We start from the raw sequence: 16,199 nt of genomic DNA on the forward strand, positions 1-16,199 counted from the left end.
CCGCGCCCGACCTCCCCGACACCAGGTGCCGCCACCGCACCGTCGTCACCCCCATTCCGCGCCGCCGCCCCGTCATGGCTACCTGCCGCCGGCCACCGCTGTGGCCCCGTTGGATCCGACCGGCCGCTGCAGTACCAGGGGGAGAGAGAGGGGGGGAGGGAGGGAGGGAGGGAGGGAGAGAGATGAACCAGATTTCGACGATGCCCGCCGTGCCGCCACGCTCGACATCCGCCGCCGGATCTAGGGGCCTCCACTGCCACCCGCTCATCCCTCCGCCGCACTTGACGCCCAGTGCCGGATCTCGGGGCCTCCGTCGCCGCTCGCACGTCCCTCCACCACGCTCGACGCCCGCCACCAGAGCTCGAGGCCGAGGCCGAGGCCGCGCTGCCACCTGCCGGCCGCTACCGCTGCACCACCACTCCCGCTCCTCACCCCGCTGCCGCTCCTCACCAGCGAGTGAGGGGCGAGCAAAGGGGGAAGGAGAGGAGCGGTTGAGTTCCAGCCGGTGGAGGGAGGGAGCGGAGGAGAGGATAGAGCTGAGGAGGCGGTGGAGGGAGGAGAGGAAGGGAGGGAGCGGAGGAGGCGGCGAGGGAGGAGAGGACAAAGCTGAGGAGGCGGCGGAGGGAGGAGAGGAAGGGAGGGAGCGGAGGAGGCGGCGAGGGAGGAGAGGAAGGGGTGAGAGAGAGAGGGCGAGCGGGGATGGGGAAGTCGAGCGGATAAGGGAGAGAGAGGGCGTGCGCGGGGCAGCGGATGCCAGCGAGTCAACAAAATTGGAGTTCATAATAATTTCAGGTCTATAATAGTTATCACCGCCGGCTAGTAATACAAACCGGCGGTGATAGGATATTATCACGGCCGGTTGTAGTTTTCAGTGCCGGATTATGTTAAAAACCGTCGGATTATCACTAGTAGAGAACTCAGCTTCCATGCGCCCCCTTTTATCCTGGTTTAAAGTTGGCCCAGGACAAAAGATTCACCAACCGGGACTAAAGCTCGGTCACTGGCGGGGGGCTCACCAACCGGGACCTTTTATCCCGGTTGCAAAGGCTAGTGAAAAAAAAGACCCTGAGAGGCCTAATACCAACCGGGATAAAAGGGGGTCTTTTATCCAGATTGGTGTTTCAAACCAGGATAAAAGGGTCCCCATGGGGTGGCTGAAGGAGGACAAAATTCCTCGAACCCTTTTATCCCGATTTGTAATACCAACCGGGATAAAAGGGGGCCTTTTATCCCGGTTGGTGTTTCCAACCGGGATAAAAAGGTCCCACACGAGTTAATACAAAAGGATTGCATCCCCTATATAGTCAGATATGCTGTGTAGGTGGGATGGCAAGGAAGCTATACGCGAGGCTGGAGGTCGTGGGTTCGAATCCCACGCACTGCGCACGTGCATATTTCGCGTGACTTGTCACTTGCGACGTGCGTGTGTGGGGAGCCCTCCCGAGGATACCCACCAACCAGGACTAAAGGCGAGTTTTCTGCTGGTGTATCATCTCCGTAGAGATCGTTACGGAGATCGTCTGCTGCCATTACCTCTGCTTGGGCGATGCCTGGTTAGCAGTAAGGTGCCCATCAGCCATTACATCATGTAATTTACATGCATGTAAGAGATGGGTTCTGCTTCCTCCAAAACCCTAAAATGACCTAATTTAAGACATAGGAAGTACAATTATAGGACTCGACGACATGGCAATCTCTCGCCTATACACGCCGTGTGCTTCGGGAGAGAAGTTGTGGAAGAGTATGCAACTATAGACATCAAGACTAGTGCTAGATCTGTATATGTGTTGCAATCATGCACAGGCATTCTTATTTTCCTGGTCGAATCGCATATACTACTACACCAGCTTCCTTTCAAACTAAATGATGTCTTTACGAAATGAAAAGATCCTGCGCCTATACCTGTTCCCATGCATGCTCGTTGGTAGCTCCAGGTAGGAGTAGAACAATATGGCACATATACGTGCGTCGCTGTCATAAACAAACAATGAAAAAGTTGAACAAAAATCGCTTTCGCGCCATCAGCAAGACAGCATTTTGAATTTCTTTATAGCAGTGTTGAGAAGGACGCCGAGCAAAATAAAAATATGCATCCACATCAAGAAATAAATTGACCGGGATGGATGTTTAGCAACTAGGCAGCAGGTCACCACATCCTAGCCACAAGAATTTCTTCTAGCCAATGATCGGCTTGACGGGTGAGTGTTTATTTAGTTATTGATAAATGGGGCTTATCAAAAGATATCGTACTTACTATTTTACAATATATCTAATCGAAGGTGCAACGTTATCATATCTCTCGTGAAAGCGATATATATCGGCTGTGTTTCTCCTTCTGGTTATTCTGTCCCTTTTCTTTTCCCTTGGATCCGCAATCTTTTTGTCTACTCTGAAAATGATAAAAGTTTTCTTGATTGCTTCCCCTTTGATGCTTCAACCATAGACTATATAGGAGTAAAGAGATGATGGACGACCCACTTCATTTCTCAAACCAAACACCTAATTTGTTGACTAGTGGTACAGTGAATCTGATATCGCCAATTAAAATGTGGTTCAAATAAAGTGTCTAATAAGAACTTGTAGAAGCAGTAAGATGGAAATGGAAAGGAGAACCCCTATATTGCAGCTGGGTAGTTTAATTTGAAACATACTCAGCCGGTTGAAAACGGGGAACACGGGCCCACTCAGCTAGTACTGCAAGGGAAAAGCGAAACGGAGGGGTGTCAGTGAGAAGGTCGAGATATATATATATATATATATATATATATATATATATATAAGCGTTCTACAAAACAAATATGCATTATATTAACTTGTGTAAAGACATGAGGTAGAAATTAATGCATTGCTCGTATTAGGACTTAGGTACAGTGGCAACAAAGGTGCTGTCGATCCATTGAAGGTTGGCATAATCTAGAAATTTTGATCCTCTAGTTGGAGGCATAGCGTCTAGACAGCAATTTGAAATTTGTTATGTACTCCCTCTGTTCCAGATTAGATATAATTTTGGGTTTGTTTTAAGTCAAATTTATCCAATTTTGATCGAATTAATAGGAAAAAATATTTTAACAATTACACTATCAAAAATATATTTAATGGCTAATCCAATGAGAATAGTATGATGTTGGCATTTATGTATTTTCTATAAATTTGGTTAAAAATAGAAAGTTTAACTTTAGACAAAACTAAAGATTTATAATTTAGAGCGGATGGAGTATTTTTTTCTCTTTAAAAAGAGTATTAGCTAATAGACTTATTGATAGTGATGTACACACTGTGCATCAAATATATGTATGGCTGTACCCAATCAACTTCACCAACAGTTCCGATAAACAGAATCATAATGGTTGCCAATTTCAAACTAGCAAAAACGGACTGTTGACTGTTTTTTTTTTTTGCTGCAAGGTTGCCCAAACGAGATATATATTATGAAATTGTTTCTGCTTCGATCAGTTTGTAGCAGCACGCAGCTGGTTTGCTTATTCTCAGCCTCAGGTTCATCGTACACATAGATTTCCTGTCTGATTATAGCCACATTAACATTGAAATATAGTATTTTATATTGGTCCAAACATTATCACAGAATCTTCCACACTAAAAAAGTTAGCCTAAGAGGTGAGGGATTGTCTCAGCATGTAATAAATTGGTTAAATTCTCCCACTTATTAATGTGTGATTATTTAAAGGAAAACATCTAAATTACTCCCTCAAGTATAGTCAAAGTCTGAATAACCCCCTAAAGTATTTCTTGGTTCTGGTTGCCACTTTGCTCCCTAAATTTTGCAATTTGGTTCAATTTACCGCCTAATGCAATTCATCTTTTTTTCTCCATGCACAAGTGGAGTGTTAATTTAAAATTTTGCAGGATGATAAAAGACATAATAACACATTTGCGAAAAATATATCATGATTTTTTATCATCGTTTTGACAGGGTAGGATATTAATAATAGATTTATCCTTGGTAAATAAAATTATATGAAAAATAATGGTAAAAATTCATAACATATTTTTATAACATAGATTCTAATGTCCACTACCACCTTGCAAAATCTCAAATTAAAATTCAGTTATGTATGGAGAAATAAAAAGAAAAAATTGCATTATGGGGGTAAGTTGAACCAAATAGTATAGTTTAGGTGGTAAATTGAACCAAAAGATAGTTTCAGGGGTTATTTGGACTTTCGCTATACTTGAGGGAGGTAATTTGAACTTTTCCTTATTTTTAAATAACCGTCCAACGTATATTTGTGTTCCTTGGCGGATGCCCAACTTGTAGGCATTGGGCTTACACCACCATTTGAGTGTTTAGTCCCACCGGGCTCTCTAATACAATGTTGGCCCAAACACTTTGCATGCTACCCAAAATATGAGAAATCTTATCACTATTTAACTTGTTTGGTTTTTCCGTTACTATCAACATGAGACTATTCAAGCATTTTATTAAGTATTTTTTACATGAAAAGAAGCTACTATGTTCGCTCTCTAGTAACATTGTCACAATAATCACAGGAATAAAATATGTGGAGGTGGAGATTGCTTAACCTGAGATTATTAAGAGCATGGCTAACAAAAACCACCCCTTGACACGAGATACATGTAAACAAAGAATTGAGATAAAATCTAATACAACCTGATACCAGCTGCATATCCAACTGTGGGGTAGGGGCTTGAGCCCCCTACGAAGCTCCATATAGGTGGGTGATTGAAATCAAGATTAAAGATTATTTAAGTTATTTTTGTAATGGTAGAGGCTGGTTGGCAGTTTTGGATCAGTGTTCTAGCTATGTTTTTTTAAGAAAGAAAATCAAAAGGGCCAATAAGAACGGTAGGCGGAAATTCCGACCAAAATTTCTGAATTTTTGAGATTTTTTACTAAAATTTGATTATGTGAATAAATATCATTTCAAAAAAGGAAAACTGGCGAAAGGGTCTAGTCTAGTGGTTAGAACATCTAATTAGCACCCAACAAGTCCGGATTCGACTCCTCGTGGGAGCGAATTAAACTGGTCTAGAATAAAAAAATATAAAAAAATAGGTAGGAGCTCCCTGCTGACTTCGGTCAAAAAACAAGGAAAAACTACCAGTACGATCATTTATCGATGGTGACCCACTGGACATGGGACCGCAAACTGATTTTAAGGGAAAAATATTCAAATTTCACATAACGCAGGCTTAGATATAGATCAAGGTTATTTTAGACTACTTTCGTACAGAAAGAAAATGTTGCAGCAGCAATTGCTACGTCATTCAATTTCAACCATGAGCTTGTGATTCGTCGACCTATATACATCCGTCAGGAAGGATGTCCTACAGAGTACGCATGATTTTTAGTACTTATTAGACCTGTTCGCTTCAGCTTATTCAGTCGGCTTATCAGCCACCAAACAGTGTTTTTCTCTTACCCACAACACAAGTGCACCCTTCTCCTGCTCTTCTTCTCACTCATCCAGCATCTCTCGTAGTATTCCTTCCATCCCAGTTTATAGGTCCTTTTGGCTTATATATGTTTATATCTAGATACATATTAAATATTATGAATGTAGAAAAGTTAAAACGACGAGTAATGATCTCGTAGAAGCAGCTCAACCTGAACATTCCATGCGAGCTTGTCGACTAGCACAGCTCGCCATTTCCATCGATTTGCAATGCCAGACACGGAGGTGTCGAGCCCGGCGTCGTCTGGAGGCACGTCGTCCTCGCCGCCGCAGTCGCCAAATGAGGCGGCGTCGAAGCGCAGCGCCAGCGGCGGAGGGAAGAGGCGGCCGCGCGACGGCGGCGAGAAGCACCTGTCGTACCGCGGCGTGCGGATGCGTGCGTGGGGGAAGTGGGTGTCGGAGATCCGGGAGCCGCGCAAGAAGTCGCGCATCTGGCTCGGCACGTTCCCGACGCCGGAGATGGCGGCGCGCGCGCACGACGCCGCCCGCGCTCGTCGTCAACGGACCCGCCGCCGTGCTCAACTTCCCGGAGATGGCCGCCGCGCTCCCGCGCCCGACCTCCGCCGCACCGCGAGACGTCCAGGCGGCGGCGGCGCGCGCAGCGGCCATGGAGCCCTCCTCCCGGCTGGCAGCAGCTGGGTCCGCCGCCGTCGCAGCCCCTGCGGCGGGACAGCTGCAGGACAAGGAGCTCGATGCGATCGTCGAGCTCCCGCGGCTGGACGACGACGACGACGCTGAGTTCGTGGCGTTCGGTGATACGTCGTTCGTGTTCCACGTTGCTGCGTAGGCGTCGTGGTGCGATCCGATGTGGACCGACGATGACACCGGCTACGTTCCGGCGGCGGCTGCGGCGCACGACGACCTGCGCGGGCTCGATGGCGACCCCGGCTGGGCGCAACCGGTTGGTGCCCTGTGGAACTTGCAGTTGTAGCTGCTGCCTGCAGCCTGCTGGTCGGTTTGCTAATCAGTCAACGAGTGTGTAATTTCCATTACAAAAACTAGTGTGCAATTAGCTCTTGTTAATCTCTCCATTTCCTTTTTCTCCCTTTTTTTTCTGAATCTGTAGATGGCCAATTGCATCTTGTTATTTCTTCAAAAAAGGCTGGAACTTGCTGGGGTTGTATAGTTCTAAGTGTCTTTCTTTTGGGTGTCCTCACACTTCTTTTCGACTTGACATTCCGCGAAAAAAGATTTCTGCTCTTGCAGTTTTGTCTCTGAATTTTTAGTGTCCTTATTAGTGAGACCCTGTTATCATTGGAAATGTTATAATTGAAATTTATTGGGCTATAAGAATAAAAATGGAAAGTCTAGTTATGCTTTCACAAATTTATTTGAACTAAATAAGTTAGAGTTTTGGAGCTAGGGTGAAGATTAAATGGTTCAACCCCGATTCAATTCAAAACACAACCCCTAAACATCTCAGCATCACCTTCGTCAACCCATTGATCACCTACACACTGCCGCCACCACGAACTCCCTTATTCCCCACAAACTCCCTTATTCCCCCGTTTTTTGACAGTTGATACTTTACAGTTTTCCCTTCTACCCTCACTTTATAATGCTCATACGAGATTGTTATATCATCCCACTCATACCCTCAGTCACACCCCGTTGCCTACTCCATTGCTACATATCCTATATTCAGATGCCTAGCCCCCTACCAACAGCTCCGCCCAACGGCAATACTCCATTCCCCAACCTGATAGCCCCATTGGGTGGTCAGCTTCCCCCTCTTGGTTTCCCTCCAAGTTGTAGAATATCTATCTTAGACCCTACCATTTGCCGGAGAGAATAATGTTAACCCCGCTAGAAAAGACATAGATGACCTCGCGCGGATAAGTGCTAATCTCTAGGGGTGCACATCGGTGACAAAAGGTATCCACCATCTCTCTTTAATTCAATTAGTTGAACTTAAATTTCAAAATAAGGGTACATTTTGAGTATTAATAATATACATTAAAATATATTGTCTTATTAAACCGAAGGAGCTATACATTAACAAAGCATTTTTATGACAAATCTAGTAATGTCAATCTTGTATTGTCAACCCATATAAAATTTTAGATACTTATAGTGGAAGGTAAAAAAGTAACTTAGGACAAACTTAGATGGACTTTGTATTTACAATTGGAGGAAGTAGTTCAATTACTTAAAATGAGGAAGGACGGTAGATACCTTAGGGTCATCAATTTGCTCACTCTATGGTTAAAAGTTCAACGGTTTCTTCTCAATTTTTTGTATCAACAGATAACAATGTGCATTCTCAATCTTAGCATTGTTTTTTTAAAAAAAAATTAGCATCATGTCAGAGGAGGCCAGCAGAGAAGTGGAACCGTGCATGTGTGTGTGAGTGTGTCCAGTCTAAAAGGCTGTCTGCTGTATGTACTTTTGGCATCACTGCCGTGCACATTCATATCTGACAATGTTTCACAACTGAACGGTCGTCGTCCGTTCCATTTATCTACTCATCCTTCCGTACCAAATTACTATTTATTTTAATTTTTACAAATTACTATTTATTTTAATTTTTAGATAATCACTTTTTCTATGTATCTAGATATTACTATTCATTTTAACTTTTCTAAATATATCACTTTTGCTATATATCTAGATATAAGGACACATGTATGTGCACATCAAAAAATGTGCACCTCGAAAAACCAAAACAATAGCATCCCACGTCTGTGTGTGTGTAGTGCTTGCAAAAGAACCACATTAACTCCTCGAACGTGCGAAGAAAGAAGGAAACGACACAAGACTGAAAAGGTGCCAAAGCGCAAGCGTCAGATCAGATCAGGGCCATGGGCATCCTGTGTAAGCATGGAATTTGGATCATGGATGCGACGAGGTGGCTCGGATATTATGAGCCAGCAACATCCATTACTTCATAGCAATACGCCTGCTTCTTACAGGGAACTAGATTTGATGACCGCAGTACGATTCTATCCGGCCCTACGTTGCTCGAGAACTATTATATGTTGAGTTACAACTTACAATGCATTAACTAGTTTAACCTAAAAAATTAAATTGATAAAAAAGTGAACAATTCACTTATACATCAACTGACTATATCATTACGCCAAAAATGATTTGTCCTGACACATTAATTTTTTTATTGCTGGCGGACCTAATTGCTACTCGCCAGCACAAAAGGTCCCAGGACCGGCAAATTAAAGTCCGCCAGCTCAGATGCATGTGTGTTGGTGGGTGGCATAAGTGCCTGCCAGCACGAATGCTTTTTAAATCATATAAATTGGTAAAGAATCATTTTACGAGTGAACAACCTTGATACCAAAATTTCAACATATTTTAAGAAAATTGGACTATACATTGTTAACAAACTTATAATGTTTCATAAGACTCAACTAAAACTCTCCAACTTGTGAACTAACTTGCCAAAAAAATCATCCTATATATCTCAATATAATTTGTACATATATTAGACTACATATATACATTATTTTGTAGCAGTTTCAATATTTTGATCACATTCACTTGGTTTAAAAAATTAAAAGGAAAGTAAAAAATTTAGAAGGATTTTTGCTGGCGGGTGTGCATGTCACCCGCCAACACATAACTGTTGCCCGCCAGCGCAAATCGCGTAAACGTGGCGCGGGAAACGAAATTTCCCATCGCAAGCGAGGGACAGCCACTGCCTTCTCCTTTTTATCCGCATGCTCTCACTCTTTCCTATCATCACCTCTTTCTCCTCCTCCTTATCCTCATTCCTCCCGTGGCGTGCGGGCGGTGGGAGTGACGGTGAGCGGCTGGTGCGGGCGCGCAGGCGGCTGGAGCAGCGAACGCTACGTGCGCGCGGGCTGCAGCCGAGCGGCGGCTGGTGCGGACCACGGCGAGCAGCCGAGTGGCGGCTAGTGCAGGCGCGCGCACCACGGCGGGGGCGGCCGAGCGGTAGCCAGTTCGGACCACGGGAGCGGCTGGAGCAGCAGCCGCTGCGGACCACGGCGAGTGGCGGACGGCGGGGGTAGGAGCGGTTGTCAGCGACGGGAGCGGCGATCGGCGATGGGCGGCGGGCACGGGAGCGGCAAGGATGGGAGCGGTGGTCGGCAACGGGAGGCGGGCACGGCGAGCAGCGAGGACAGGAGTGGTGGTCGGCGATGGGCACGAGAGCGGCGAGGACGGGAGCGGCGGTCGGCGGCGGGCACGACGAGCGAGCTTTTTTATTTTTGCAAAAATATCTGTGCTAGCGGGTGATGTAACCACCCACCAGCACAGAAAGCCTCTGTGCTGGCGGGCGAGCACCCGCCAGCACTGATGCCATTTGTGCAGGCTCAAGGTTGCTAGCGGGTGCTCGGCCCGCCAGCACAGAGCCCATTTAGCCGCTAGCACAAATCTTTTGTGGCCTAGTGTATATAATATTTTCTATCTCTACCTAATATTAAAGCAAGTGAGGCTTCTGCCTCTTTTTTTCGACCGTCTTGCACTTGTCATAGGGCTTTAGTTGCAAGGTGCCCTGACCTCGGACTCAGCCCTAGCTGCCCGCCTGGCCGCCGCGGCCGCGCTCGAGCCGTCTCCCTGGCCCCAGCCGCCAACGCCGCCCCGGCCCCGGCCTCAGCCGTGCCCCCCGGCTTGCGCCCGCCGCCTGCCTCGGCCGGGGGAGAGGAAGGAGCCGGGGGAGAGGGAGTGGGGGCTGGCCGGATCCGGTGAGGAGAAGGAGAGGGAGGAGAGGAGGTGGGGGCCGGAGGGAGGAGGGAGGAGGAGAGGAGGCCTGTGGGTGTTGAAATTAAGGAGAGGAGGCCTGGGCGCTGGAATTAAGGAGAGGGTTGGAAACACCAATCGGGACTAAAGGGAACCTTTAATCCCGATTGGTCATTGCAACCGGGACAAAACGTCCCACCAGATTCCCGAGGGCCGCTAGCCTTTACAAAAATGGATTAAAGGGGTTCTTTAGTCCCGATTGATATTACCCACCGGGACTAAAGAGTCCCTATCAGGGGCTATCAGTGGCCATCGGAGGCTGATTTAACTCTCTTGCTTGAATAAAAAAATATTTTAATTTAATAGGTATTTGAGTTGAAGGAAATAATTAAGTCAAAATTCTTTTGGTTTTCTATTAAATATGTAGATATCCAATAAGTGGAATAAAAATTTAGTGATGGCAATAAAAAATATCATTAGTTTGAAAAACATAATTGATCTTTTATCGTGGTAACGTACGGACATTTTGCTAGTCTAAACTAAAGCCATATCACAACATTGTTGCTGACCTCATTGTGTTGTAAGCGTTACGCACCTTGATCGGAGCCGGAGACAAGCTAGAGCGGCATCAATCGCGACGTACGTACATGGAACCATCACCATCGATCTTGCTAGCTAGAGGACATGCATGCATGCACTGCATGTTAATTTCAGTCCACCGGGTTGGCAAGCGTCGGTCTAGTAGGTTGCATCCATGCATCTTGTCTCCCGATTCATCGTCCATCGAGAATGAATTTACTCCTTCAGTAGCATACCGTTAGTTAACTGACTCGTTATTTATTTGATGCATTATTAGTAGTATGTAATGTTGTGTAACTGCATATAGTACTGTTACTTCCCGCGTGCATGTGTCCATGCTTTGTGTGGCTTCAGAACAGCACGTGCAAGATGACAAGTCATTAATTCTTTACGGCCTGTCGCTTTCCCATTGCGGAAAAATCCAACTGCATCGTCCGTACACAAAACTGCAGCACGACCAGGACTGGAAACGTGATTATTATTATTTGACACTATCTCTAAGTCTCAAATAGTCAAATATAAAGAGTGCCTAAAAAGTAAAGTCTAAAATAGTAGGTTTTGGATAGTGCCAAAAATACTAGGGTGGTCTAGTCCTGAACGCACTGCTAAGATCAACATCATGTTTTACATGCTCCATGCAATGTGCCAGAAATCTTTTGAATCCATAACAACATATGGGCATAAACAATAATACGCTAAACATTAGCAAACAAAAATATATAACATAAAAAACATGACTGCAAAATTCCACGGCCACAGCCCGGACTCCGGCTTTCCAATTCGCTACACGCGTGCTGCCGCGCCGCAGGAGCAGAAGCACGTGTGAGCACGTGCCAGCCGCTGTTGGTTGTCCACAAGTGGAGCAATCAGACAAGACGGTCCCGCTACCTTTTTTTTTCCCCCAGTCTAAGCCTCTAAGGAGTGTTAAAACGGCAACAGTTACACATTCCTGGCTCGAGGGGTTTGTATGGCATGACTCGGAGGTCCCGAGCTTGAAAATCTAGAGCGGAGTAGTCCCGAACACGATTTTAAAGTGGTGAGCCAATGAAGATAAAAAAATAACTTCACCAGTTTATTTTCCTCTCGATTTATTTTTTTGAAATTTTTTCCTCTCGATTTAGGAAACAGCTCCTTGCTATAGCTGCAGTAATGTGTCATGGCAGGTGAATCTGGAGCCGGCTGAAACTGTGCGTAGTATCATCTTTAACTTTTATAAAAAGGGCATGTATGTCGTGTATCGATCACCTCCGTCTGGCAATTCAAAAAGCGCACTAACTTTTGAAAAGCATTTGGCAAACATTACAGCAGACATACCTGCTGAAAGGAACACTGATAATTGTCGGAATCAATCGATGAATTTGCGGACACTCGACAGGAACCGAAAAACACTAAAGATGGCACATATTTTTCATACTAGAGGGAAAGAGACTGCTAGCTCCGATCCAGCTAGCATTATTGAAAGAAGAATGTTAACTGTTAAGCATCAAATAACTCACCGATTAAACATTATTATCTTCGATGCTTGTATGTTTAATGTGTCACAGCAGAAAATTTTCAAAAATACGTAGTTCGGCTCCACCATTCATTAATAGATGTGTACTATTATACTCCCTCCGTTCTAAAATGTAGATTATTTTAACTTTTCTAGATACATAGATTTTACTATACAGTTCGCTTATGTTAGATTATACTCCCTCCGTTTTACTATGCAAATGCATAGCAAAATTTATATACGTAGAAAAGTCTAAAACGATCGACACGTTAGAACGGAGCAGAAAGGAGCGAGTATATAGCCGAGCTGGTCTAAATTTCTGAACAACCGAGCTCCGATCCTACTTTTCAAGCTGTTGTCCGAAGCCACCGTGCAGTTCCCTCACCGAAAGTACGTGGCAAACAGCTCCTGCAGGACTAGCAGCTTGGACGCACGTATATTTTTCAGTTTGGCCCGGCGCCGGGAGCAAGCCGGCGGGCACAGTGACCAGGAAAGTGACGGTGATACTAGTGCTGCGAGCCTCCGACGAAGCAAGACGACGACGGTGATACAGTGACCAGGATATTATGAGCACGCAAAGTATCCTAGGCCAGGGTACGGCTGCTCTGAAACCAATCGATCGGTGCTAGTGCTACGTGCAGACTGAGCTTCGATTTATTCTTCTTCGCACCTGCTGATCGATTTGGGACCGGTTGATCGATCCATTTCATGATTGTTGATTAGCTTGGAATACATGTAGATCCATTTCATTGCACATCTTTTATGAGTGTGTGCATACTTCATCCCACATGTAGATGTACGGACTGTTTTCTTCTTATATTAACTGGGAAATACACGTACATTATGACCAGTTCTGCTTCAGGTATACTACGTGCACGTACGTCTCTGTCGCGGTAGCGAGTAGCGACGGTGAGTCAGCCAATAACTAGGAAAGCGATTGTCGGCATCCCCTCTGGCTGCCACGTGGACCGCACCAAGTTGGCCTTGTTGCAGTGACGCCACGCGCATGTACACCGGTGCAAATGCAGAACTGTTTAGTATAGGAGAGCTACTAGACGACAACACGGTGATTCTTTCACATATCACACAAAAGCTACGTGAAGAAGAATCTTTGCATGCGTGGATGTTCGATCGTATATATAATTTGTTTTAGGACATAGATAGGATTTGTGTGGCCGTACGTAGCAAAGAGAAGAAAGACTATGCCCCTATAGTCTTGCAAGTTGCAACCTAGCACCATGTTTACATGCTAGTCCTCCCATGAGTTTGAGCACCATTGCATACTACTAGTACTTTGTAAATGAGAGGAGAGAGAGTTATCATCTGCATTATTGCCTCTGATTAGATGAGAAATCTAGAGATTAAACCCCAGTGCCAAACAATTGCTGCATTATTTCTCACGTACCACACTTACATAGTCAAGTAATGAACCCAAAAATAATAAAACAGTTCTTTAATTAACTTGCGGCCGATGCATGGAATCAGATGCCGTCTCCTAACCATGTAAGCCACGCATTTGTAAATTAAACTATCTTATCAGCTCAACATTTCTTTAATCCTTTTGCTGTGATCACTATTCGAACGATAATGTGATAAGAATAAGCCATCGTCAAAGCTACCTATCTACCGATGGTCCAACATGATTGACAACTGGCTAGACAAGAATTCGACGCCCGACGACGTCGCCCAACTGCAGGCGCTGGCAGTCCCGACCCAGAAACTACCCAGCTGATTTCCATGAATGCCATGCAGACAAGACATCACCTCAACGGACTATACCACCCAACGCAGCCTTTCACTGCGTGGGCCCGAAATAACGTGGACGCCGCTGTTATTTTTTTGGCTGCAAAGCAACGTGGACGTGCTGCGGCGTCAAGCTAGAGCGCTCCCTGGCGGCTTGCTGAAGCACAGGCGGCGGCTGCAGAGCTTGCGGCGGGCTCCGCGAGGTGGCGTGTCGACGGGCCATGGGTTTTGCGCGCAGGCCGCCGTGGCGAGACGAGCGGCGGCATCGAGTGAGCGGGTCTGGCGGCGCTGGTGGCCAGCGACCCTCCTCTTTCCGCCCTCCTGCGCCGCGCCAGATCCGTCGACGACGAGGCCCAGGCGGCAGGCAGTGGTGGGGAGCGCTCGCAGCGGAGGGGGAACACGCCTGCACCGGCGGCAACGGCGAGATTGGCTGGGCGCGGACCGGCCCGGTGATGGGTCCCACAACGCGTGGGGAAGAAACATGTGCTAGCTCCATCGCGAGTTTGCTCGTTTCTTTGTGCGTTGGAGTCCGAGCCAACTTCGTTTCGGGCGTGAGAAACCAAAGTCCTCCTCTTTTCCCTTTCTCCTCACTAACTTTCATCATACCACATACCGTCTGAACTTTTTACCTACATGGCACCATATTTAATGCTATGGACACCAGCTGAGGTGGAGGGTTGGGACGACCTTAATAATAACACTTTCCTTTTCCAGCACATGCAATGCAATATGTTAGGTTGGCGCCGCCACATGCATGCATGGTAGTTGGCATAGTTAGGGCAGTTCCAACCCTCCAACTAGGATGGTTTCCATAGCATTAATTACATTGCGTGGCATTATATTAAATGAGAGAGAGAATGGAGAGAGGAAGAAACTGGGACTCATGCAGGACCCAGTTTCTACATGAGAACCTATGCACTGCTTGTATTGAACTTTGTATTGGGAGAGGATATTGTCTTCGTAATTGATGAAGAACAAATATGATTGGTTGAATGAGAGACGACAAACCACATCAAAAAATTATGGGTTGTAGAGTGTAGTTTTCTAAAGTGGTATCTTACTCATGTGGCAACATAGATACTACCCATGGACATTATGGGTTGGGACTAGCCTTATGCACTCAAATTTCTACGCCTGTCTATGAAGAAGATAATTGTACTAGTTGTTATCATACAGATTAGTCATATTGTCAAATGACCTTGGCGACATGCACCCAGCTCATATATATTACAGGATTCGAATTTTAATGAATTAATCAAATCAAGTGTGCCTATATATATATATATATTCATGAGAAAATTACCCATTATATTTCAGAAACTTGACATACAGCAGTACGCGATTAATTAATCAAGTGATGGTTTTGTACATTGACACTGCTTGTCTAAATGGTTCTCATAATGCTTGTAATGGATCGGATCTAAAGAAGAAACGGACTTGCTGGGGATAGAAATGTCCTGGCGATCACGGGCGCAAGCGCAAAGCTTGTAGTCTTGTGCCTTGTCTCTGCCCGTATTAAATTAATCCACAAAGATGACATAAATCGCAGCCGTCCACCACTGAACAAGTATATCTGGATGAACAGTCCCTGGTCTGCTGATCCGTGAACACTTGTGCCCTAACGCATGGTCCAAACGCAAAATCAAGATTGCTTCGCGCCAAATTGATCGACCGGCCAAGATAGGAGAGTCGTGGGACCCGTCGGATCGTCTCGCTAGATCTGCCTTTAATCATAGGTAGGGCAATGCGATGCCTGGATAGCAGGGAGCCATCATATATATGCATAAAAGTACTGCTAGGGTGGGTTATGCAGTGTTTAATGTTCTATACTGAAGCAGAGTTACTACTAAACCACACGTGTCTTTGTGTGTTTATTTTGTTTTCTTGGCTAAAGAAACATAATGACAATACAAAGGTAATTATGTACTCCCTCCGTCCCAAATTACAATTCGTTTCGACTTTTCTAGGTGCATGTGTAAAGTTATGTATTTAGAAGAACCAAAACGAATAGTAATTTAGAACGAAAGGAGTAGCTACGTACGTTGTGTCCATGGTGAAGACTGATTTTTAAGGGTTTGAAGTCCATTATCCTCATTTTCGACTGTACCAGAGACCCTATTCCCATGCACACGTTACCAATTTTTACACGGTAAAATTATATTAACGGTCCATACTCCTTCGTCCTGAATTATATTGGGAGTATGTCAGTATATATGATTATATTGCAACAATAGTGTAGAAGTGAGTAGATTTTATATATGTTATATAATAGTCTTCATTCTTACATTTTGATT

At 45.3% G+C, this 16,199-nt stretch overlaps 1 pseudogene; it reads left to right on the forward strand.

Annotated features, from left to right (window-relative positions):
• The first annotated feature begins 5,645 nt into the window (after nucleotides 1–5,645).
• LOC117838478 (ethylene-responsive transcription factor ERF037-like) lies at nucleotides 5,646–6,560 on the forward strand (annotated as a pseudogene).
• Nucleotides 6,561–16,199: the final 9,639 nt, after the last annotated feature.

The sequence above is a fragment of the Setaria viridis genome, chromosome 1, assembly GCF_005286985.2.
Source record: "Setaria viridis chromosome 1, Setaria_viridis_v4.0, whole genome shotgun sequence".
NCBI classification, from domain to species: domain Eukaryota; kingdom Viridiplantae; phylum Streptophyta; class Magnoliopsida; order Poales; family Poaceae; genus Setaria; species Setaria viridis.